Source organism: Amblyomma mixtum, chromosome 10 (genome assembly GCF_055824585.1).
Source record: "Amblyomma mixtum isolate Tamu chromosome 10, ASM5582458v1, whole genome shotgun sequence".
Classification (NCBI taxonomy): Eukaryota; Metazoa; Arthropoda; class Arachnida; order Ixodida; family Ixodidae; genus Amblyomma; species Amblyomma mixtum.
Genome location: NC_143021.1, coordinates 8,199,903 through 8,209,169, shown reverse-complemented (window position 1 = coordinate 8,209,169; position 9,267 = coordinate 8,199,903). Strand labels below are relative to the sequence as shown.

The following is a 9,267-nucleotide window of genomic DNA, read 5'->3' as shown; positions in this document are numbered from 1 at the left end:
GCAACTCTGAATGTGCGTGGGCTTAGGTCTCGCCGGAGGCGGGCGCAACTCCGCCGACTCTTCTGCAGCAGGCACCTTGATGTTATCGCCGTCCAGGAGACGAAACTTGAAAGTGAGGAGGATACCGTGGTGTCCCTGCAGCCCTTTTTATCAGAATATAATGTCCTCGTGACGCATGCTATGGGCTTGTCGACGGGTTGCTGTTTGTTTCTGCGCAAGGCACTTCCCCGTGCGAGCTTGACCTGTAATGTCGATAATGAGGGCCGGTTCATATGCTGCGATTTTCTGCTCTTTGGAAAGCCATGGCGACTAATTACTGTTTATGCATTTAATACGGTACCGCAGCGCGTCAGTCTTTCTGAAAGCATAGCCAGCTTACAGGACTGTGACCGGCACGTTGTGCTAATGAGTGACTTTAATTGTGTGTGCGACCCAGTTGATCGTGCCGGTCCCGATACACCCAGGGATAGGAGCGGTGAAATTTTGTCACTTGTTACGGAAGATGCAGGGCTCATTCATACCGGAACTTCATGTCCTGGTTCCCGCTGGTTCACACGCATTCACGGCCATTCTCATGCTCGCCTAGACCGAATTTATGCATCTTTCGCACTTGTCTCCCGAGGATTGGTCTATGACACTCTACCAGTTTAATTCGCTGATCACTGTATGGTGGTTGCTCGTCTCGGAGGCAGTGTTTGTTCAAAATTCAGGCCGAAATGGGCGCTTTGGAAGTTGAACTCCTCAGTAATTAATGATGAAGAGTTTGTCATTCGTGTCCGCTCGCAACTGGAACCCTGTTCTCGAGCAAGATAACATTGTTCGGCGCTCGGGAAAAGCTTTAGAAATTGGTTCCGTGAGGTCCTTTTACAGGCAAAATCAGGAGCGTACACTAAGGAAAAATTTGTACAACCTGTATGAACTAGAATGTGAAGCATTTGGTTTGTATACGGATGATGGTTTGGTTTGGTTTATGGGGTTTAACGTCCCAAAGCGACTATGGCTATGAGAGACGCCGTAGTGGAGGGCTCCGGAAATTTCGACCACCTGGGGTTCTTTAACGTGCACTGACATCGCACAGTACACGGGCCCCTAGAATTTCTCCTCCAAAGAAATTCAACCGCCGCGGCCGGGATCCTACACGCGTCTTTCGGGTCAGCAGCCGAGCACCATAGCCACTGAGCCACCGCGGCGGCGCTTATATACGGATGCATTTGCTAGCATCAAAAGTGAGTTACAAAGATTTGATGCAGAACGCTACAGAGGCGCCCGTGTTCAATCTCGTACCAAGCGCGATCTGCAATGTGAGCACTCGACAGGACAGGCTTTGCTTGATGAGCGCCGTCACGCGACTGCAAAGTATATTTCGGGGTGTTGTCTAATGGCAAACTATTGTCCAGTACATATGAGGTGATGGCCGTATCTGTGGATTGTTACACAGGCTTGTTTAATGCTTCACCTACTGCGGATAATTCGGAAATTTTGAAGCATTTCAGCACCTTAGTGAGCCCTTTATCAGAAGACGATTGTTCTGTTATTAGCGGTTCTTTCACGCAGGAAGAGGTAGAACGTGCAATTGATCAGTTACCTGTCTCGAAAACACCTGGTCCTGACCGAAGTTAAGGCGAATTTTACAAGGCTTTTAAGTCTAATCTCACTCCTGTCCTGCTGCGGGCCTTCACGATGGGGCTCAATATCGGAGCCCTCTCTCACACTTTTACAAAAAGCCACACAGTGCTAATTCCGAAAACTACTGATGAAGGAAAACTGCGCTTCGTAGAAGGATACAGGCCCATTACATGGGCAAATGTGGATTACAAAATGTTTGCTAATGCCATGTCAAATCGCCTGCAATTCGCAATATCGGTACTCATTGGATCTCACCAGACGTGCGGTCTGCGAGGCCGCTCCATTCAAAGTAATGTTCACATTGCGCGCATAATTCTTGAATATTCCTCCAGCTGTCATGGGCAGCTTGCTCTGCTTCAGATCGACCTTGCGAAAGCATTTGACCGCGTTCGCCATTCATATCTGTTTTCACTTCTAGAGCGAGCAAACGTGGGTTCTATTGTATTTATGGGGGTACAACTTCGCTACAGCAACGGTTCAACACGCTTAATCGCTAATGGCCAGCTTTTGAACCTTGCGCCAATCCGCTCTTCGGTGAAGCAACGTTGTCCAATGTCTCCTATGCTTTTTGCTCTTTACCTGGAACCGCTTTGTTTGAGTGTTTTGCGTAATAGTAACGTCCATGGGTTTCCTGTTTTGGGTAATGAAGTCAAATTGCTAGCATATGCTCACGATCTTGTATTTTTCTGCATTGACAAGCCCAGCATTGGTGATGTGTTTTCCACGATAGATCAATTTGGCATCGTTTCTGGTGCTCAAATGAATCGCTCCAAAAGTTCTGGCTTGTGGTTTGGTTCATGGGACACAACCCCCCCCCCCCCCCTTGTATGCTGGAATATAATGGTCTTGTGTGCCTCCTAAATATCTCGGTGTTCCACTTCTTGCCTACAAACCAAGTGCGCATTACTGGAGAGTGCGAGTTCTGGCCGTTTAGCGTTATGCTCGGACGTTTGTTCCAAATCGGCTTTCAATTTTTGGTCGAGCCCAGGCTTGCAACACCTTTCTGGCAACAAAGATTTATTACGTACTCCAGGTCCTTCACTGCGCCAGACATTACATACAGCGTTTCCATCGTATATTTGCGACGTTTATTTGGTCTTCCAAATTTGAGCCTGTGGGGCATAATAACCTTTTCAGGCCTGTTTGTGCAGGAGGACTGGGCCTAGAGCACCTGTATGTGAGGTTGGTGGAGAGTTGGTTGCTCGTTTCTTCTTTTTTAGCGATTGTTCTCGTCCGATTATTAGAGCATTCTTCAGGTTAACTTCATGACTCTCCTTCCGAACTTACTAGTTTCGTCCAATTTTACTCAACGCCCCTGTTTACTGGGCTTTATGCAGGAAGTTTATGCCTCCGTGTGTTTTTTGACAGTTCGGTTTTCAAATGACTACTTATATTCTGTTTCGCGCAAAAATCTGTACAGGGATTTGATATCGACGTTCTTCCCTCCTCCACTGTATCCTTCTGTCTACTTTAGGCTCATGGGTCATGATGTTTTAAAGCGAGTGCGTAAAATGCCAATTTCTACTTGCACCAAAACATCTTTCTATGAATTACACGCCGAAACTCTGTCAACACGTGGCTCGATAGGAAAACATTTTTGAATCTTCTTTAAACTGTCGCTTGCGCAATGTGCCTGAAACAATTGAACATTGTTTTACAGACTGCAAAGACGCGATTTTATTTTGGGACGTGTTGCAGAGGATGCTTCCAAAATATTTTCTCCTAAATTCCTACAGTGTGCGCTACCTTGTTGTTTCCCAACCTGACTCGAAACCCTATGATATGATTCTTCCGATTGGACTTCAGAGCCTTTGGAAAACGCGCATGGAAGCCCGCAACGTTGAACCTGTCGTTTCGCCCAGAATTCATTTTAGCCGAATGTTGCTGCAGGTAACGGACCTTTACGAAGAATTGGACATTTTACCGGATTCGTTTCCTCTCCTGATTCGCTGTATATCCTTACCGGCCTTTTAGTTCTCATATGTTTAAAATCATGTTTGTGAGATGTAGAGCCTAACTGCGTTCTGTGTAAATACTTTTTCTTGTGTGTGTGTAAACACACACTCATAAGTATATAAACCCTTTCTGTGCAAAGCCATGTAAATAAATACTATGAAAGAAAGAAAAAAAAAAGACTTTGCATGGCGGAGTGGTTAGCGTCCTCGTCTTGCACTCCGGAGACCCTGGTTTGATTCCTGAACTCGACCAATTTCCTACTCGGTTTTATTTATTTATTTATTCATTTTAATTCGAGCATAACTATAGACTCTCTTCAATTGGTTGCATGGTTACTAGCCGAAGTACAATTGGCCCCGTTTGAAATTCGCGCACTGTTAGGTCACGACCATTTCGACCAATTGAAGAGCGTGACTTTTCTGTCGACAACTCGTGCTTACAACGATGAGGCAATAAAGGCTTCCGCCTTAATACCAAGTCAAAACACATCATCACCGACTTACGAGGAGCCTGTCAGAACTATGAGCTGGGATGGGCTCCCCTGGTTGCCCGGCGCATACTGAAATATAGCTGCCGATACAAAGCTCTAACTCCACGTAACCTGATTTGAGCCCCCGGTCACGACGGACTCCAGGGAAACGATGAGGCCGGTCAGGCCGTCCGCGCACTCTCTCCCCGGGCTATATCACTGTCCTTGGAAGCTTACTCCCAATCAGACAATCTGGCCCTTACATTCAAACACATCGCCGATTATTACAAGGAGGAGCACCGGCGCTAGCCGGCCCCGTGTAAGGGACTGGATCGCGCTGACGAGCGCCACCTCATTCAAATTCTGACCAACACTGTACAGTGCCCGGAGGTGCTGAAGCACTTCAACACGTCCTTTGATGGCGCGTGCCAGTTTTGCTGGGAGGTGGCTCACACCTTCCGCATCGCTTGCGCGTGCCAATCAAACCCATCTATCCCCGAACCCCAACCCCACCAGAGAGGACTGGGAAGCGGCCCTGATCGGCTGTCAAGATCTCGAGACCCAAAAGGCCTTAATTCAACGGTCGCGGGCGCCGTTGCTTGACTATGGGGCCTCGGAATGGGGGCTGCATTTAGTAACGTAAGATGAAGGGGCCAATAGGGCCCAACTCCAGTCACCTCTTTTAATGGTCACCTCTTTTAAGTATTTGAATGGTTTATAAATGTTTTTCACCACCACCACTAGGCATGCCGAGACGACAGATACTTGGTATGGGGCACGAGGGCTGGAAAACTTCAACAGCTGGACTCTCCAAGGCCCGAATGCCTGTAGCTGGAAAAATCGCGGGACGTGGGTCATCGCTGCAGTGCTGCCGCACCCACTTTCTCTTTAAAGCTGCCCTGCAGCATTATTAAATAAAACTGCGGTGTTAAAGAACACCGCTTGGCGAATATTCTCCAGCGGGAATTGTTTTGGTGCGCTTTGCAAAAGTTACCTGCAGCCAAAACTTGAGCGCTTTCGTGCCTTTCCCTCTCCTCTCGTAGCCAGCCCGTCGGGCATCCATGCACCCACACAAAGTCACCATGGGGCTGCTGGGCGGAGCTTCCTGACTGGCCAGGCTTGCTGCGGGGCGTCTCAAAGAACCTAACAAACAGACATTTGTTAACCGACATACGCAGATGTCTGACACGGAGGAGGTTGCGAGTCGTGAAACTTACGAGCGCCGTTCTGGGTTCTCTGCTGCACTCAGAAGTGTTTGTTTTAAACTAGTGGTGTATGACGACACAACGTAGTGATCGAGCGAGTTTATATGATGTCTAGGACCTTTTTACGTCTGATGAAGAAATCTGAACATCAGGCGCGGAAACCACCGGCGTCCATCTCGAGCAGGGTACAAGGAGATTCACGCGGCTACAATAAAATCGTGTACGTCTGATCGCGCAACACGTCACAAAGTGTTAAAGCCACGTTGTGGTGGGTTTGAGATTCAGTAATTGAACAGAATTTAAAAACACTCGGGCCAATTTAAAAGAAGATTGGACCGTGATAATCGACGTGCGTCTCAGTCACCATGTACGCCAAGCGATGGTCTAGAGATTTCTACAATCGTGTGGAAAATGCTTCATCGGCCGATTCACCTAGTGCACTGCTTAACTGTGCGGCTAAGTTGCACGTATTCCTATCCAGGCAGAATAAGGCTAAGGGAACTTCGCTGCACAATACAAACTGTATCAGAATAAGCATGATTCGAGCGAGCAGGTTCTATCACATCAACCGATAATAAGAATGCGCACGAAATTCTCGAAGTGCTTCCCTATTCAATCGGAAAGAAGATTAGGCAACACTTCATCACAGTGTCTTTTACGGTGCAGTTATGTAGACGTGTGTGTGTGGAAAATGGGCCCTGTTCAAATTTTGAACTCTGTTCTTGTTCTATGAAGGTAACCAGTTTGTCTGCTTCTGTCTAAAGTTGATCCTCATACTCTGGCTCTCAATATCAGCTACACGTCAGAAGACGTCACAACCGCTCAGTTCTTCAAGCAGTGCAAGCGCTCGATGAATTGTGAGCGGTAGTGCATAAATAAACATCGTGCCATTGCCATTTATTGGTCGCTGAAAACACCCAAAAAAATCTATCGCGAAATCAACACCTGCAAAGTGCCAAAATGCATCTCTGTAATGCCTTAACTATCCGTAACTATTAAACAAACAAGGGAAGGGTAATGAGGGGCTCGTTATAAATATGAAAGAAGCCAACAGCCACAGAAACCAAGGGGCACAGGGGATTTTTTTAAATTTATTTATTTATTTTGTGGTGTTGAACAATTTAGAATATTACTGAATATGTTATCGCTTAAAGATAATTGATTAGAAAAGCAGAAGAAAAAACAACCACATGCCGCCGGTGGGATCCGAACCCACGACCTCCGAATTACGCGTCCGGTGCTCTACCTCTGAGCTACGGCGACGGCTGTCAATTCTTCTGCTTTCGGGGGTATTTATGTTTACAAGTAACCTAACCTTGAGAGTGTTCATCAGCGCCACCCACGTTCATAAGCGGCGGCCGTGGCACGTCCTGAGTTACCGCAGGTGTGACGTAGAACGTCATCGAACGGTGAGGGTGGAAGCTGCGTTAGAACCCTCTTATGCTTCCTATGGCGTCAAGGCTGCCAGAACCGAGGCCCTCGCTAAGCAGTTAAGCAAACAAGGGAAGGGTAATGAGGGGCTCGTTATAAATATGAAAGAAGCCAACAGCCACAGAAACCAAGGGGCACAGGGGATTTTTTTAAATTTATTTATTTATTTTGTGGTGTTGAACAATTTAGAATATTACTGAATATGTTATCGCTTAAAGATAATTGATTAGAAAAGCAGAAGAAAAAACAACCACATGCCGCCGGTGGGATCCGAACCCACGACCTCCGAATTACGCGTCCGGTGCTCTACCTCTGAGCTATGGCGACGGCTGTCAATTCTTCTGCTTTCGAGGGTATTTATGTTTACAAGTAACCTAACCTTGAGAGTGTTCATCAGCGCCACCCACGTTCATAAGCGGCGGCCGTGGCACGTCCTGAGTTACCGCAGGTGTGACGTAGAACGTCATCGAACGGAGAGGGTGGAAGCTGCGTTAGAACCCTCTTATGCTTCCTATGGCGTCAAGGCTGCCAGAACCGAGGCCCTCGCTAAGCAGTTAAGCAAACAAGGGAAGGGTAATGAGGGGCTCGTTATAAATATGAAAGAAGCCAACAGCCACAGAAACCAAGGGGCACAGGGGATTTTTTTAAATTTATTTATTTATTTTGTGGTGTTGAACAATTTAGAATATTACTGAATATGTTATCGCTTAAAGATAATTGATTAGAAAAGCAGAAGAAAAAACAACCACATGCCGCCGGTGGGATCCGAACCCATGACCTCCGAATTACGCGTCCGGTGCTCTACCTCTGAGCTACGGCGACGGCTGTCAATTCTTCTGCTTTCGGGGGTATTTATGTTTAAGGAGGTATTTATGTTTACGCGTAATTCGGAGGTCGTGGGTTCGGATCCCACCGGCGGCATGTGGTTGTTTTTTCTTCTGCTTTTCTAATCAATTATCTTTAAGCGATAACATATTCAGTAATATTCTAAATTGTTCAACACCACAAAATAAATAAGTAAATTTAAAAAAATCCCCTGTGCCCCTTGGTTTCTGTGGCTGTTGGCTTCTTTCATATTTATAACGAGCCCCTCATTACCCTTCCCTTGTTTGCTTAACTGCTTAGCGAGGGCCTCGGTTCTGGCAGCCTTGACGCCATAGGAAGCATAAGAGGGTTCTAACGCAGCTTCCACCCTCTCCGTTCGATGACGTTCTACGTCACACCTGCGGTAACTCAGGACGTGCCACGGCCGCCGCTTATGAACGTGGGTGGCGCTGATGAACACTCTCAAGGTTACGTTACTTGTAAACATAAATACCCCCGAAAGCATAAGAATTGACAGCCGTCGCCGTAGCTCAGAGGTAGAGCACCGGACGCGTAATTCGGAGGTCGTGGGTTCGGATCCCACCGGCGGCATGTGGTTGTTTTTTCTTCTGCTTTTCTAATCAATTATCTTTAAGCGATAACATATTCAGTAATATTCTAAATTGTTCAACACCACAAAATAAATAAATAAATTTAAAAAAATCCCCTGTGCCCCTTGGTTTCTGTGGCTGTTGGCTTCTTTCGTAACTATTAAAGTTCATTATACGGACAGATAAGCTGTATTAGAACTCGCCTGCTGCGCTATACTTTTCGTTCAGTTATATTCTGCTTTCATATGTATTCGCTCAGCATTAATGCCTTACATCCATGCTTTATACTCAAGGCTTCTTAGCTGATTGATACTACACTGACATTTAATGAGATGTGATATGAATATTCTATTCCAGCCTTCAGCGGGCCACACAAAGTCCTGTTCTGCTTCATTGGAAGAACAGAATCCGCGCATGACCCTATAGAAGAAGACGACTTTCCAGACGACAACGTGTGCACTCATTTGATTCTGCAGTGTGGTGATACCAACGAAAGGAACGAAGATTTCGAGGTAACCGAGAGGTGCCGCCGCTTTAAAGTTGTGATGGACGATCTCCTACAGAAGCGTTATAAGAAAACAGAAGGTGGCATATCAGCGCAAGGAAAGTAAGTGAAAGTGAAAGTTTTACCCTTTCGCACTACTTTCTTTAACTCCTATCGCTTTTAAAACCTGTGTCGAGTTATTTATACGCAATGTCACTCAAGCACCGTAGTCCAGCTTGCCGACATAGAATTTTCGGCTATCAGCTGAGACAAACAATCAGACTCGTTTTACATTTGACGTCTCGGGCATGGCTAGAGCTTCATATCTCAGGCGACCTCCTTGAGTTGGTAGCAAGTTTCAAATTGTGGACCATCAATATTATACCAATAACATTTTTCTACCTCTGTTTGTATTCCTGTGTTGAGAACCGTTATCGAAAATCGCCTATCTTGAACAGCGGGACATTCCGACAGTAACGAAAGCGGAAGTACGTCATAACCTCGAATTGTCGAAAGCGGTATGGTAACTCGTAACCAGAAATGCAGAAGTGGTGTAGTACGTCGTAGCCTGAAATTGCTGAATGAGGTGGACTATTTCGAAGCAGGAAATTGTAGTAGAAAAGAAGCAAAAGATCGCAGAAGAGAGGATATTAAGAAGTCGAGCTTGAATCAGCCAGCCAA

General features: G+C 46.3%; 1 pseudogene; it reads left to right on the top strand.

The window, feature by feature from the left end:
- The first annotated feature begins 2,178 nt into the window (after positions 1–2,178).
- Positions 2,179–3,600, top strand: LOC149325085 (uncharacterized; annotated as a pseudogene).
- The last annotated feature ends 5,667 nt before the right edge of the window (positions 3,601–9,267 follow it).